The following is a 13,607-nucleotide window of genomic DNA, read 5'->3' as shown; positions in this document are numbered from 1 at the left end:
GAACACAATATCATCCGCGTATGCTCTGCATTTGAATGATAAATGCCGTAGGGAGATCCCGGTAAGACGGCGGCGAAGGCCTGCGAGGCACGGTTCTAAGGCGATCGCATAAAGGAGGATCGATGAGGGGCAACCCTGCCTCACTGATCTTAAGATCTTAAAATACTCAGTTCTCCCTCCGTTGACCACCATCGCTGTTCTGGCGCCGTGCAACAGCCGCATCACAGCATTGGTCAATAATGGCGAGACACCTATCCTGTTCATCACCGCCGCGAGGTACGCATGATCCACGCGATCAAAAGCATGATCGAAATCTACTGCAACCATCGCCCTCCGGAGGCGGCATGCAGCCGCGAGGGCGACGACGTCACGATAGTCTCCCAAGGCTGTGTGGATATTACTGATGCCGCCAAGACAAGTCTGATCGACATGTATTCGATTCTCCAGCGACGTTTTGATACGACTTCCCAGGATGCATCTGAGCTACCGAAGAACGACTCACGCCCGGTACTCACAGCTTTACTTCTCCCAGTATCTCGTTTCCTACCTTCCAAACTTTACAGAAGCTCTCCTGCGAACCTTGCAGAAATAGCACTCCTGAAAGAAAGGATACTGCGGTGACATGGCTTAGCCACAGCCTGGGGGATGTTTCCAGAATGAGATTTTCACTCTGCAGCGTAGTGTGCGCTGATATAAAACTTCCTGGCAGATTAAAACTGTGTGCCCGACCGAGACTCGAACTCCTTTCTTTCAGGAGTGCTAGTTCTGCAAGCTTCTGTAAAGTTTGGAAGGTAGGAGACGAGATACTGGCAGGAGTAAAGCTGTGAGTACCGGGCGTGAGTCGTGCTTCGGTAGCTCAGATGGTAGAGCACTTGCACGCGAAAGGCAAAGGTCCCGAGTTCGAGTCTCGGTCCGGCACACAGTTTTAATCTGCCAGGAAGGTTCATATCAGCACACACTACACAGCAGAGGGAAAATCTCATTCTGGAAACATCTCCCAGGCTGTGGCTAAGCCATGTCTCCGCAGTATCCTTTCTTTCAGGAGTGCTAGTTCTGCAAGGTTCGCAGGAGAGCTTCTGTAAAGTTTGGAAGGTAGGAGACGAGACACTGGCAGAAGTAAAGCTGTGAGTACCGGGCGTGAGTAGTGCTTCGGTAGCTGAGATGGTATGCCACTTGCCCGCGAAAGGTAAAGGTCCCGAGTTCGAGTCTCGGTAGGGCACACAGTTTTAATCTGCCAGGAAGTTTCATATCAGCGCACACTACGCTGCAGAGTGAAAATCTCATTCTGGAAACATCCCCCAGGCTGTGGCTAAGCCATGTCTCCGCAGTATCCTTTCTTTCAGGAGTGCTAGATCTGCAAGGTTCGCAGGAGAGCTTCTGTAAAGTTTGGAAGGTAGGAGACGAGATAATGGCGGAAGTAAAGCTGTGAGTACCGGGCTTGAGTAGCTGAGATGGTAGAGCACTTGCCCGCGAAAGGCAAAGGTCCCGAGTTCGAGACTCGGTCGGGCACACAGTTTTAATCTGCCAGGAAGTTTCATATGCAGCATGTTATCATCACTTCGGCTTGAGTGTAAATACGAATAATTCAGAGCACCGTAGCTATAGCCCGGTGCAGTAGCTGCTCTCGCGCATGACCATCGCGCTGCGATCTTTCCCACTCCCTGACCCGTTATGGCTCTGACGTTTCGCCTCATACTCCAGACGTTACCAACGAGCTTGGTTCAAAGCCGTCGAGAAGGAAGATCCCAACACTCAGAGCTCACTGTCATCTGAGCCATCATGTGCATCAGCCAAACCTATAATATTACTACACTTAACGTCAATAGGATTCAAATTGCGGTGAAACTCCGTTCGCTGACTGATTTCTGATATGGTACTAGCGTTGACAATTTCCTCCTACAGGAGGTAGTCATAGTCTTAGAAGTGTTTGGTTACTTTCTTATTGATAACATCAATATCCAGGATGCTGTAGGCACTGCCATACTTCTGCGCGACGGTATACCTTTTACGGATGTGCAGCGGCTGCCTAGTGGTCGTGGCATTTCTCTTCGAGTGAATGGTGTGCAGATTGTTAACGTGTACGCCCCGTCAGGTAGCACTCATGAGAGAGATCGTTCAAATTTTTATAAAACGGAGGTTCCAGTTCTTCTTAGTGCTTATCGTGCACATCTCATCCTTGGTGGTGACTTCAGTTGCGTACTTAACGACAGAGACCAAACTCCTAACACGAACAGATGTATCGAACTTGAACATTTAATTCATGGCATGCGTCTTCACGATACATGGGAACAACTGCACGGTGAACGGGCAGCGTACACCTTCGTAACCAGTCATTCTGCCAGTCGGCTGGATAGGATCTATGTGTCCGATGCCCTCCAGCGACACACTGTTAACTGTGAAGTAGCTCCTGTCAACATCTCTGAACATTGTGCATATCAGTGTTACCTTAACCTACAACGCCAGCAAATTTACCGTGGGAAAGCCTACTGGAAACTGAATGTCAACCTTCTGCAGGATGCCCAACTTGAAGACAAGGTGAACATAACATATCAACAGCTCCAGCGGCACCGACGTCGTTACACTAGCGTTCTACAGTGGTGGATTCAGTGTGCCAAGACTAAATTACGCCTCACCCTCATGAGCTACGCCCGACAAAAAAGCTTTTGGCAGAAACAGACTATTGAATTTTATTATCGCTGTTTGAGAGAACTGTACAGTCGCACTACCAATCCTTCTCACGATATCGATGTAAAGATCAAACGATATAAAGCGAAAATCACGGCGATACAACACAAACGAATTCAAGGCATCATCGTGCGAGCCCACCCCAAAGACGCTGCCGCCGAAGAACAGGCCTCTCTGTACCACATCCTGAGAACGACGAAACGTAAGCCATGTTGATTGAAGCCGTCGTTGATGACGCTGAGAATGCCATTACGAAGCAACGTGACATCATCTCGCATGTCTACGATTATTATAGTCAACTTTACAAGAAGCAATCCGTTGATGAACACTCGTGCGACGATTTTCGTAGGACCTTGAGCTGCCGCTTGTCACAACAGGATAATGCAAATCTGGAATCTGTTTTCACAGAGGACGAAATCCGAGTGGCGGTCCACAGTGCAAAGAAAGGGAAATCACCAGGACCCGACGGTCTCAGTGCTGAGTTTTACCAGCGATACTGGAACCTCCTCGGTCCGACACTCCTCGAGATAGCGAATGAAATCTGGCACCTGGAAGTCATACCCAAGGCATTTACGGAAGGTATCATCTTGCCTTTACCGAAAAAATGTAACAGCAGGAAGGTCGAAAACTTGCGACCCATCACACTCCCGAATGCTGATTTCAAAATCATTACCAGATCGATTAAGCTACGGATGCAAAACGTTACGTACAAGATTTTAGGCAGTTACCAGTACAGTGCAGTGCAAGGACGAAGTGCAATCTCAGCTGCCTGTGATTTGAGGGACATCATCTGTTCATATGCTGAAACCAAAGGACAGGGCGCTCTGATCATTCTAGATTTTGAGTAGGCTTATGACAGTGTACGTCGTGACTTCCTCTTTAAAAGCATGAAGAAACTAGGATTTGGACCTCATCTCATAGAATTAATCCGCAAACTTACTACAAACGCCTCTTCACGGATTCTCATTAGTGGCCATTTTACAAAAGAAGTTTCCATTAGGCAATCCATCCGCCAAGGATGTCCTGTGTCAATGATTTTGTACGCCATTGCACTAAAACCGCTACTGAACAACTTAGCGTATAGCGGTATGGGGCTTAGCGTGGAGTCTGTCACTATCCCATGCATTGCGTATGCTGACGATATATGCGTAACTGTGTCATCATCGCAACGACTTCAGTCAGCAGAAACTCTTTTACAAACATTCACGTTTCTTTCAGGAGAAATACTAAATAGAACTAAAACCACAGCTTTGCAGATCGGAGGCGGTATCGGAGACATATCCCATGTTACCTGGTGCGAGATCAAGGCTTGTCACACAACTCTCGGTGTTACCTTTGAGGCCAACACAGACAAATTCCTGACGAAGAACTGGTCACACATGCTTAATAAATTACGTGCTGCTTTCATACTTCACTCGGGCCGTGATTTGAACATACTACAGAAAGTTAAGACCATAGAGATCGCCATTACAAGCAAGATGAATTCTTTGGCGCAAATACTTCCAATCTCCGACCATCTAGTCAAGGTTATACAACAAGCGTTATGTTGGTTTCTTTTTAGAGGGCACATTTTCAAAGTTGAATTCGATACCTTAACCTTACCTTCGTCCATAGGTGGCCTTAACCTCATTAAGGAACACAAAAAGTGTGTCACCCTGCTCCTAAATCGCATCAGGAGGGAGTTTCGGACCCGGAGGACCAGTATCATCACAAACAGCATTGAGCGGTGGAAGCCTCATAGCCTTGGCCCACCCGTTAATATCACCGGCATTCCACTTACTTACCGACATGTGCGACTGTACTACATGGAAATGAGCTACATTCGACACAACATCGTCGATAACGAAAGCCTGACGAACAGGAAACTTTATGACCTTCTCATGGCAACAAACCACAGAAATCGTCTCGAACAAAAACATCCACATACACATAAACTAAAAAGAAAGGAAAACACAAACAGTACATATGTACAAAGTCAAAACCACTACTTAACTTAATGGTGTACGCTCCACCTCACACCGGCCTATGTTCGATGGGCCATGACCCGCCATAAACTGCAGCTACAAACGGTCGCTCACTTACAAGCCTGAACCGCTATGTATGCACATGCGCAAGACAAGGGAAGTTACTTGAATGCGCATGCGCATACGAATACGAGAAAGTTTATCCATGGGTCGGGACTAAATAGCCCATATATTCCCAACCGTGGATCAACGAATATCAGAAAATGAAATGGATAGAACAAGAGACGAGCTAAATGGGAGATGAAACCTAAAAATAACCGCACACGGTTGCTTATGCTAGTAAAGAAACTTATATATGAAGCTATCTATGACAACAGGAGGAACTCTGAAAAACTATACCTAAAGCCAGTAGTTAGCCTGAGGGGGGGGGGGGGGGGGGGGGGTGGAGGCTGAGAGGGGACGTAATCTAAAGACGTCGTGGTAATAAAGATATAAAGATATAGGGATAAAACGTGAGGTGTTCAAAGGGCGAAAATCTTCATCGTTTCGTTTCGTTTATAAATGTATAGCTATGGTGTTCTTTTAATCATTGACAAAGGTCTTCTTAGGCACTTGTGGGTTTTATTGTTGTTCTGAAGAAGGTGTAGTAATCTACGCCGAAACCTGGGTTAACACTTAACACTAGGTACTTTTTTCGCAATGGATGCGGGTTTTTAGTTTTTTAATATAAACCAAAGCGAAGCATCTAGTTACACATAGTGTAGCAGCTCACCTCAAGACACTGTGTACACTGTAGCACAATAAAGGAACCTCGCAGAATCAGATGGAAGTGTGCTCCCTATAGGAAGAAAGGAACTGCATTTTACCTTACCACCAAAAGTAAACACTTTTCATGCACAGCGGCTCCATTTGAAACCATCTCGTGTGTGTTCAGTTAATGTATGTAATACTTGTTTTTCACAATGCTTTGCCTCAATGTGTGTTTAATAAGCCAATAAATAAAAGCAAATTCAAAAAATTTGATGTTTAATATTTCGAGTCTGAAAGGTTAATAAAAAGTACATTCCAGAAATTATCCTTTGTATACAGACAGAAAAACGCGGCAAGGTACCTTAATTTAAACTATGTATAGAAGAAGAATATAGGGAGATGTATAGAGTCTGTTAATAATAATTTAGTGTAGTTTAATGGCCCGGTGCAACCTTTTCAAGTGGACGCCACTTCAGTTACTTGCATTTCCTTACTCTACCCCAGTTATCCAACTGAGGAAAGGGAACGACAGTTTAAGGTGGAATTCGAACCACGTGTCCTTTCTTTCGAATTTCCACATCATTGAGAGGGGATTAATAGATTAAAGAGTAGGCTGAAAATCCCGAGGCCCGACCGGGATTCCATTCTATGAGCTTTCGGCTTCCAGGCATGCGTTTCACTACTAGACATCCATACCCGACGCAGATTCTGCAGAAACTTCGCTGCTCTCTGAAGTTCCGGTGGCTGTTTACTTTACCAATTTGTCACCAGACACCGTCTGCTCTGTAGCTGACCATCTCGTAGTTGCCATCATTGCTACGAGATGTCACGACCCCCGCCAGATTAATATAAAACAGATAACAATACATACAAGGTAATCCAGGTGCCCCTACTGCCGTTATTTTATCAACCCACAATGTTATAGCTGGCCTTCAAAAACCACACTTGCCATTTTCATATTCTCTTGCTACGCGCAAATAATCAATCCTGCAGAAAAAAATTGCAAGACCTTTTCCAGGCAATTTAATCAGTTAAATTTTACACTGGGATACGTTGACGATGGAGGTCACTGTTTTCGAGTTATTTAAGAAAAACATATAACAGTGAGCTTCAAATCCACCTCCACAGCACACTCTTCCCCCACCATTTAGGATTTCTAGAATGTGTTTTGTGTCATTCCCTCCGATCACTGCATAAAAATTTCAGAACATGCGAACTATTCCCGATATTCGACCTTTTTGGTCCCTGTTGATTGAGCTGTTATGCCACCAGCATAGTCGGCTATTTCGCTAATATTATTAACCCTTTCGTTGTTGATGGGTCATATATGTCCCACTAACTTTGAGCGCCAGTTCGAGTGTCGGGATATATGTTACCCAACTCTGCATGGTGCTGCCATCTAGGGACGACTGTACTGAACTTGAGAAAAAATCGGGACTGCGCTGCAAAGGCAGGAGTGCTAGTTCTGCAAGGTTCGCAGATGAGCTTCTGTAAAGTTTGCAAGGTACGAGACGAGATACTGGCAGAAGTAACGCTGTGGGGATGGGGCGTGAGTCGTGCTTTGTTAGCTCAGTTGGCTGAGTCGGCCTTCAGCGGCCGTGGCGAGCGGACGCGTGGCGTGTTTACGTCCTCGCTGCTGCTGACTGTGTGCTGTTTACTGGTGAGTAGACGCTGTTCTAGCGGCCACAATAACATGTTGTTGTGTGACAATGTTTAGAACCGGAACATGAACGACATAACGTGCAGAGACACGTTGAAATTTGTATTCGATCACAACTATGCACGACCGAAGTCTTTTGAGATAGAATTATGGATTGAGGAAAGTCTGAAACGATCCTTTGACGATATTATCGGCGTACACCTGTCGATCGTTAGTAGCGTTGTCTACATCAAGTTTAAAACCGCTTATATTTGCCAACAGATCTTGCAGTCATGTAGTGGTAAGCTTAAATTTAAGCACCGTGATGGGAACATCGGAGAGGTTAAGGTTTCGCATGCAGGATTTGGTCTTCGAACTCTTCGAAGTTTTGAGTTACCATTTGAAGTACCTGCGGCTGAAATCGACGCGGTGCTCAAAAATTATGGTCAAGTTGTTAGCAATGTTGCCGAAACATGGGCGACGTCTAAGGTTCCTGTCCTGAACGGTGTTCGGCAGGTTAAAATAGAACTGCAGAGGCACATACCATCTTACGTTACTATTTGTGGATACAGGGCGATCGCCATATATGACGGTCAACCGCGTACCTGCTCTGGGTGCGGTGCCACGGATCACGTTCGTGCTCAATGTATCCAACGAAGGGTGACGCAGTTGCCACGAGGAGACACCGTGCCAGCTAATACATTGACTTCACTACCGCTGACATATGTGGCGGCAGCCCACACGAACATGGCCAACGTGGAACATTCAGTTGTGGACACAATTTCCAACGCCTTGGACGACGACCAAGTGACGCCAATGGAAACTTCCACCACATAGGACATCACTGATGTAACCCCTGAGGTTCCAACGGAAACTAACGAGCCAGTGGGTACGAATTTGGCCAGCCTTCACTGTGATGTACAATCCCAAGGAAACATCAACGATTCGGACACTGGCAACAAACAGATGCCTATCTCAGCGCAAACGACAGGATTAACTGGTGAGCAAGATAGCGTTTCATCTCCAGAGGCTGACGAAAATGGAAGGCGAGGCAGTTCGCCGAAGAAACATAAGAAAAGGAGGATAGCCCACAAGAATGGCGAGCAAACTGCACCAAGTTTGCGTGAGAATGGTTTGCAAATTGCCCACGACCTTACCGATGCCCTACATGGAAACCCTGATGAGAAGCAACAGAGTGGCGCCAGCGATGTGGCACACACCAAGAAGCCCCAGTCAGAGGTCGGAGACCACGCTCTCGCTGAAGGGGAAAAGACTACACGACGGGTCTTCAGGGATAGCTCCACACACCTCCGTCTGGCTGAGACAGCCTCACACACCAAGAGGGACTCAGTTAATGTTGGCGACTGGGCAGATGACGTAGAAGGCATGTCAGTGGACACTGAAACGAATAAGGTCGGCTCGGCGAAAGGTGCTTCCTCAGCTGTGAGGGATGAAGAACTCAAAAGGACAGGACCTGCTTCAACAACTCCGACAGGGCACGCTGATTACTTTTCTGATACTTATTAATGGTTCCCACCGACGTCTCCCTTCCATACTTGGATTGAGACTTCGCCCCACTGGCTGGAAATGCCTCCTCCGTTTCAGGACTACAAGTTAGCCACGTTAAATATCAATAAAATTACCTCGACTCAGAAGCTGTACAGTCTTCGCGACTACCTTTACAGCTGTGACGCGGATATTGTGATGCTGCAGGAGGTGGACGACAACCTTCACCTAGACATTCCTGGCTACGAAGTGGTAAAAAACACCACTCGGGATAGCTCCTCCGGTACGGCTTTCCTAATCAAAGAGGGAGTGACCATCTCTGACGTCGAACTACTTACTGGAAAACGGGAGAGGCATTTCGTGTCTAATTCACGGTATACGATTTATAAACGTCTACGCCCCTTCTGGTAATCAAAATAGAGTGCGCAGAGCTCAGTTCTTTGCTACTGACCTGTTATATCTGTCACGACAGAATCCAGAAGACGTGGTACTTGGGGGTGACTTCAACTGCGTTTTAAAGCCTAAAGATCAAAGGCCGAATTTTAATGGTTGTCCAACTCTCGCAGAAACAGTGCGTCAGCTCGAATTGGAGGACACATGGGAAATACTACATGGGGACCAAAGCTGCTTTACATATTACACCGCACAAACTGCCAGCCGCATCGATAGGATCTATGTGGGGAAAACTTTGAGGGGACAAATATCGGCAACGGAAACGTGGCCAATATGTTTCTCAGACCACTTGTCCTACCATTGTACCATTCGTATGACCAGACAGAAAACGTTCCGTGGCAAAACAGGATGGAAATTAAATGTAGACATCCTCCGAGAACAAGGGCTACGAGAACAGTTGCAGGAGGTCTGGGAATCGACTCTACACAGACAGGCTACTTTTCCGTCTGTCACGATGTTATGGTGCCACTATACGAAGCCTCGACTTATTAGGTGCTTGAAGGCCTATAGCTACGTCAGGAGCCGCTTGCAAAAGGAGACCTTTGAATTTTACTTTAGATGCCTACGTGATTTATGCTCCGAAACGTCTGTCACGCACGAAAACATCGTACAAATTAAAAGGATTAAGGCAAAGTTGTTACTACTGAAACGGAAACAAATGGAAGGTCCCAAAATCCGCTCTAGAGACACCAACAGTACTTCCGATGAACATCCATCCTCGTTCCACCTCGGCAGAGAGAAACGACGAGCAAGACAAAAACTGATCAGTAAATTGAAAACGGAAGATGGCAGCTTCTTGACGACTCAGATGGAAATAAAGGATTATATCACTGACTATTACCGGAGACTCTATATGGCAGACCCGACAGATAATGAGATCATCTCCGCCATGCAAGATCTTCTAACAGCGAAACTAGCCAAGGTTGACAGGGTGTCACTGATGAGTGAACTCACTGCGGATGAAATTAAGATAGCCTTGAGGAAGGCTCAGCCTAATAAATCCCCTGGCGTGGATGGACTTCCCATTGAATTTTATAAGGAATACTGGCATCTACTGGAAAATTGTTTTGTGCATATATGTAACGAAATTAGAGCAGGTCTGCAACTACCAGAAGACTTCAATGGCAGTTTAATTGTACTTGTTCCGAAACAACACCCACACGAAGACATCAATCATTTTCGACCAATCTCCCTCCTGAATTCCGACTATAAGATTGTGGCCCGCGTGTTTGCAAATAGAATTAAAACCGTCCTAGGGACGATAATCCATCTCAGCCAGTCAGCAGCAGAACCTGGACGCACTATCTTCAAAAGTCTTGCAGATTACAGAGAGATCATCTCGTTCAGTGCAATTACACGGCCGACTGCAGCAATTCTTGCTTTAGACCAATGTAAGGCTTTTGACCGGGTTTCGCACCGCTATCTGTTGCAAATTATGAAACATCTTGGATTCGGTGACGACTTCATTACAGTGATTCAAAATATGTACACCGCTGCCACTTCTAAGGTCATTGTTAATGGTCAGTTCACCCGACCTATTCCTATTGAAAGATCAGTAAGACAAGGATGCCCCATGTCTATGCCTCTCTACGTAATAGCAATTGAGCCACTTCTCCGGATGCTCCATTGCAAACTTCAGGGCTTAACTGTATACTCATACAACATAAAATGTATTGCCTATGCAGACGACGTGAGTGCTGTCATAATGTCGGAACAGGAGCTACGGGAGATCACTGACAGTATCACTGAATACGAACGAGCATCAGGCTCCAAATTAAATTATACGAAGACCAGATTATTGTCGATTGGGGGAGGCTTTCCGACAGATGCAACTTGTCCCTACAGGTTGTGTGAGACTGTCAAACTGCTAGGTATAAAAATGAGCAGTTGCCCTATAAGAACAACGGCAGTCAATTGGAAAGAACTCTTGGCCATCACGAAAGCCTGCCTTCAACAAAATAAAAGCTTCAACGAGTTCAATTCATCAATACGAAGAACCTTTCCAAAATCTGGTATGTTGGGCAGGTTCTCCCGGTGGTAGACACTATTGCCAGGGGCATCATGTCGGCAGTGGTATGTTTGGAGTGGTGAGATATTCAAGGTGTGGATCAACGTCGTCACTCTCCCTCCGGCGGAAGGGGGCCTGGGTCTAATAGATGTCCCAACGAAATACAAACTCTCCTCGTACGTAATACACTGCAGCTGTGCCACAAATACCCCGACAGCGCACTTCGTATGGCCATAAGGACATATCAACCATACAACATGCTAATACCAATAAACCTGGGGGAAGTGCACTATAAGGCGAATCGTATCAGGATGTTTCTCTTAGAAGCCAGCTACCTGAAGTCGAAATCGAGTGCTCCATTAAGTGATCTAACATCTGCTCAACTATATCGTCTGATGAACGAAACTGGAAGAGCCAACCACATGGTGACGAAGTACCCCTCTACGGATTGGACTAGAATCTGGACAAATATCAATAACAGTGTTCTAGGCACTGACGTCCGATCCACTTGGTATAAAATTGTCAATCAGACAATACCAACTAGAGAGCGACTCCATAAAATACATCTGTCGGTGTCAGACAAGTGTCGAGAATGTAATGTCATCGACACCGTACAACACCATTGTGCCTGTGGTGAGAACGGCCATATATTGAACTGGTGTCGTAGGACCATGGCATCGATCTGCAGGACAACAACGCAGAACATCTCTCTAACATCGATTCTCCAACCGGATGGAACTTACTATCCGGTAACCAAAAATAGCACGTGGACGTGGTTGGCAGCGCACACACTGCACTACATCATTAATGCCCAGGAAGACCGAACATACATGGGCTACATAGTATACCTAGCCACACAGGCTAAGTTACTGATGAGGGACCCAAAATATAAGAGAAAGTTTGCCAATTATATCGCGGCATTACAACTAGTGACGATATGACACACATACGATGAAGAGACTTATAAGAGGATGCTAGATGAACAGATGGATGAACGAACAGGTGTTCAGTTTTTAAAACCCAAGTTCACAATTATTGTACTTGTACTTTTTTTTCTTGCTGACATTGGGACTTTGTTTTGTACTATCATCGATAGCCGAGAGAAAGTTTTCAGTTTGTGAGTCACGTTGTGAATGTCACTTTATCCGAAGGAACATTGCCTAACATCACACTCCAGCACACCACAGGACGGTCTGCGGACTTCAGCGACGTCTGCCCTCACAACTACGAGAAGGAAACCTGGGCGAAAAAGAAAGGATCACTTAACGACCGAGGCCAAGCTTTAATGCTGGGGGTATATAAAGTGAAGGCTTATTAATTTCGAGAAGACGAGTTTTGAGGATCGCGTATCAGCTTGTTGGAGGACGAGCAGGGGAATGTTTTCAAGGAAAATACTATTCTTTTCTTTACTGAATAAGTCTTTTTATTTCGTCATGAAGAAGAACATTACGCAGGGGAATGATTTAAAGGAAAACAAAAACAAAAAAAAAAACCAAAAAAAAGTTGGTAGAGCACTTGCCCGCGAAAGGTAAAGGTCCCGAGTTCGAGTCTCGGTCCGGCACACAGTTTTAATCTGCCAGGAAGTTTCATATCAGCGCACACTCCGCTGCAGAGTAAAAATCTCATTCTGAGAACAAAAGTTGTTTGCACTGCTTGTGGTGTACCACTTTGTGCCACACCATGTTTTTCCAAGTTTCATGGAATGTAAAATTTTGTAAGTATTGGTCATGTATCATGAAAACTGAAATGTAAAGAATATTTTTTACACTGGCTCTACACAAATAAAAAGATTACATGCATGGATAATTTGTAGATATTTTATTCTCCACAAAATCCAGTTTATGGCTAAAAAAATAAAATTACAAAATCAGTCAGTCAGCAGAAAAGGTATCCCGCATTAGTTCATGGGACATATGTGTCCCACTTCCTGTTGTGAAAAAATGGAGAACTTAAAAAATATTTTGGTGGTGAAAATATAATAATGGGACTGAAAAGAAAACATTATCACCTTAATATTTTAAAAATCTGTAAAAAATCAATTTTATCCATGAAAGGGTTAATTTAAATGTGCCCGTGGGGGTAATGATCGAGAAATTACTTTTGTAAACGTTACGCTAAAACAAATTGCGTAGACAATTCGATCCAGACTTAACCCTTACAAGAACAGTGATCATAAAGCCTGGCGAATACAATGATACTTTTTTATGCTGTTAAAATTCACAAAATTGTTAGGTAAAATTTACGCAGACGTAAATTTTATAGCTTGTAAGTGCTCGGCTAAGTCGGTGGCATAATAAAAACAATTAATAAAGGCCAAAAAATGTCGAATGTGGGAAATAATTTCTGCAGTCGCTTTTTGGTTTTTTTATATAGTTGTAGAAGGTGTGGGAGTGTGCATGTGTTTGAAGTTCTCTTTCGTAAGTTTCTCTTGAATAACTCGAAAACTACAGCCTCTAGTGAAAACATATCCCAGTACAAAATTTAACTACATTAAATTTCCTACGCAAAGGTCCGGTGGTGAGCGAAAATGAAAAAACTCGCGTGTGGTTTTCGAAGAACAGCTCTTACATTGTGGAGTGTATAAAATGACAGCGGTAGGGAC

This window comes from Schistocerca nitens, chromosome 6, assembly GCF_023898315.1.
Source record: "Schistocerca nitens isolate TAMUIC-IGC-003100 chromosome 6, iqSchNite1.1, whole genome shotgun sequence".
In the NCBI taxonomy this organism is placed as follows: domain Eukaryota; kingdom Metazoa; phylum Arthropoda; class Insecta; order Orthoptera; family Acrididae; genus Schistocerca; species Schistocerca nitens.
This window is presented reverse-complemented; position numbering follows the sequence as displayed.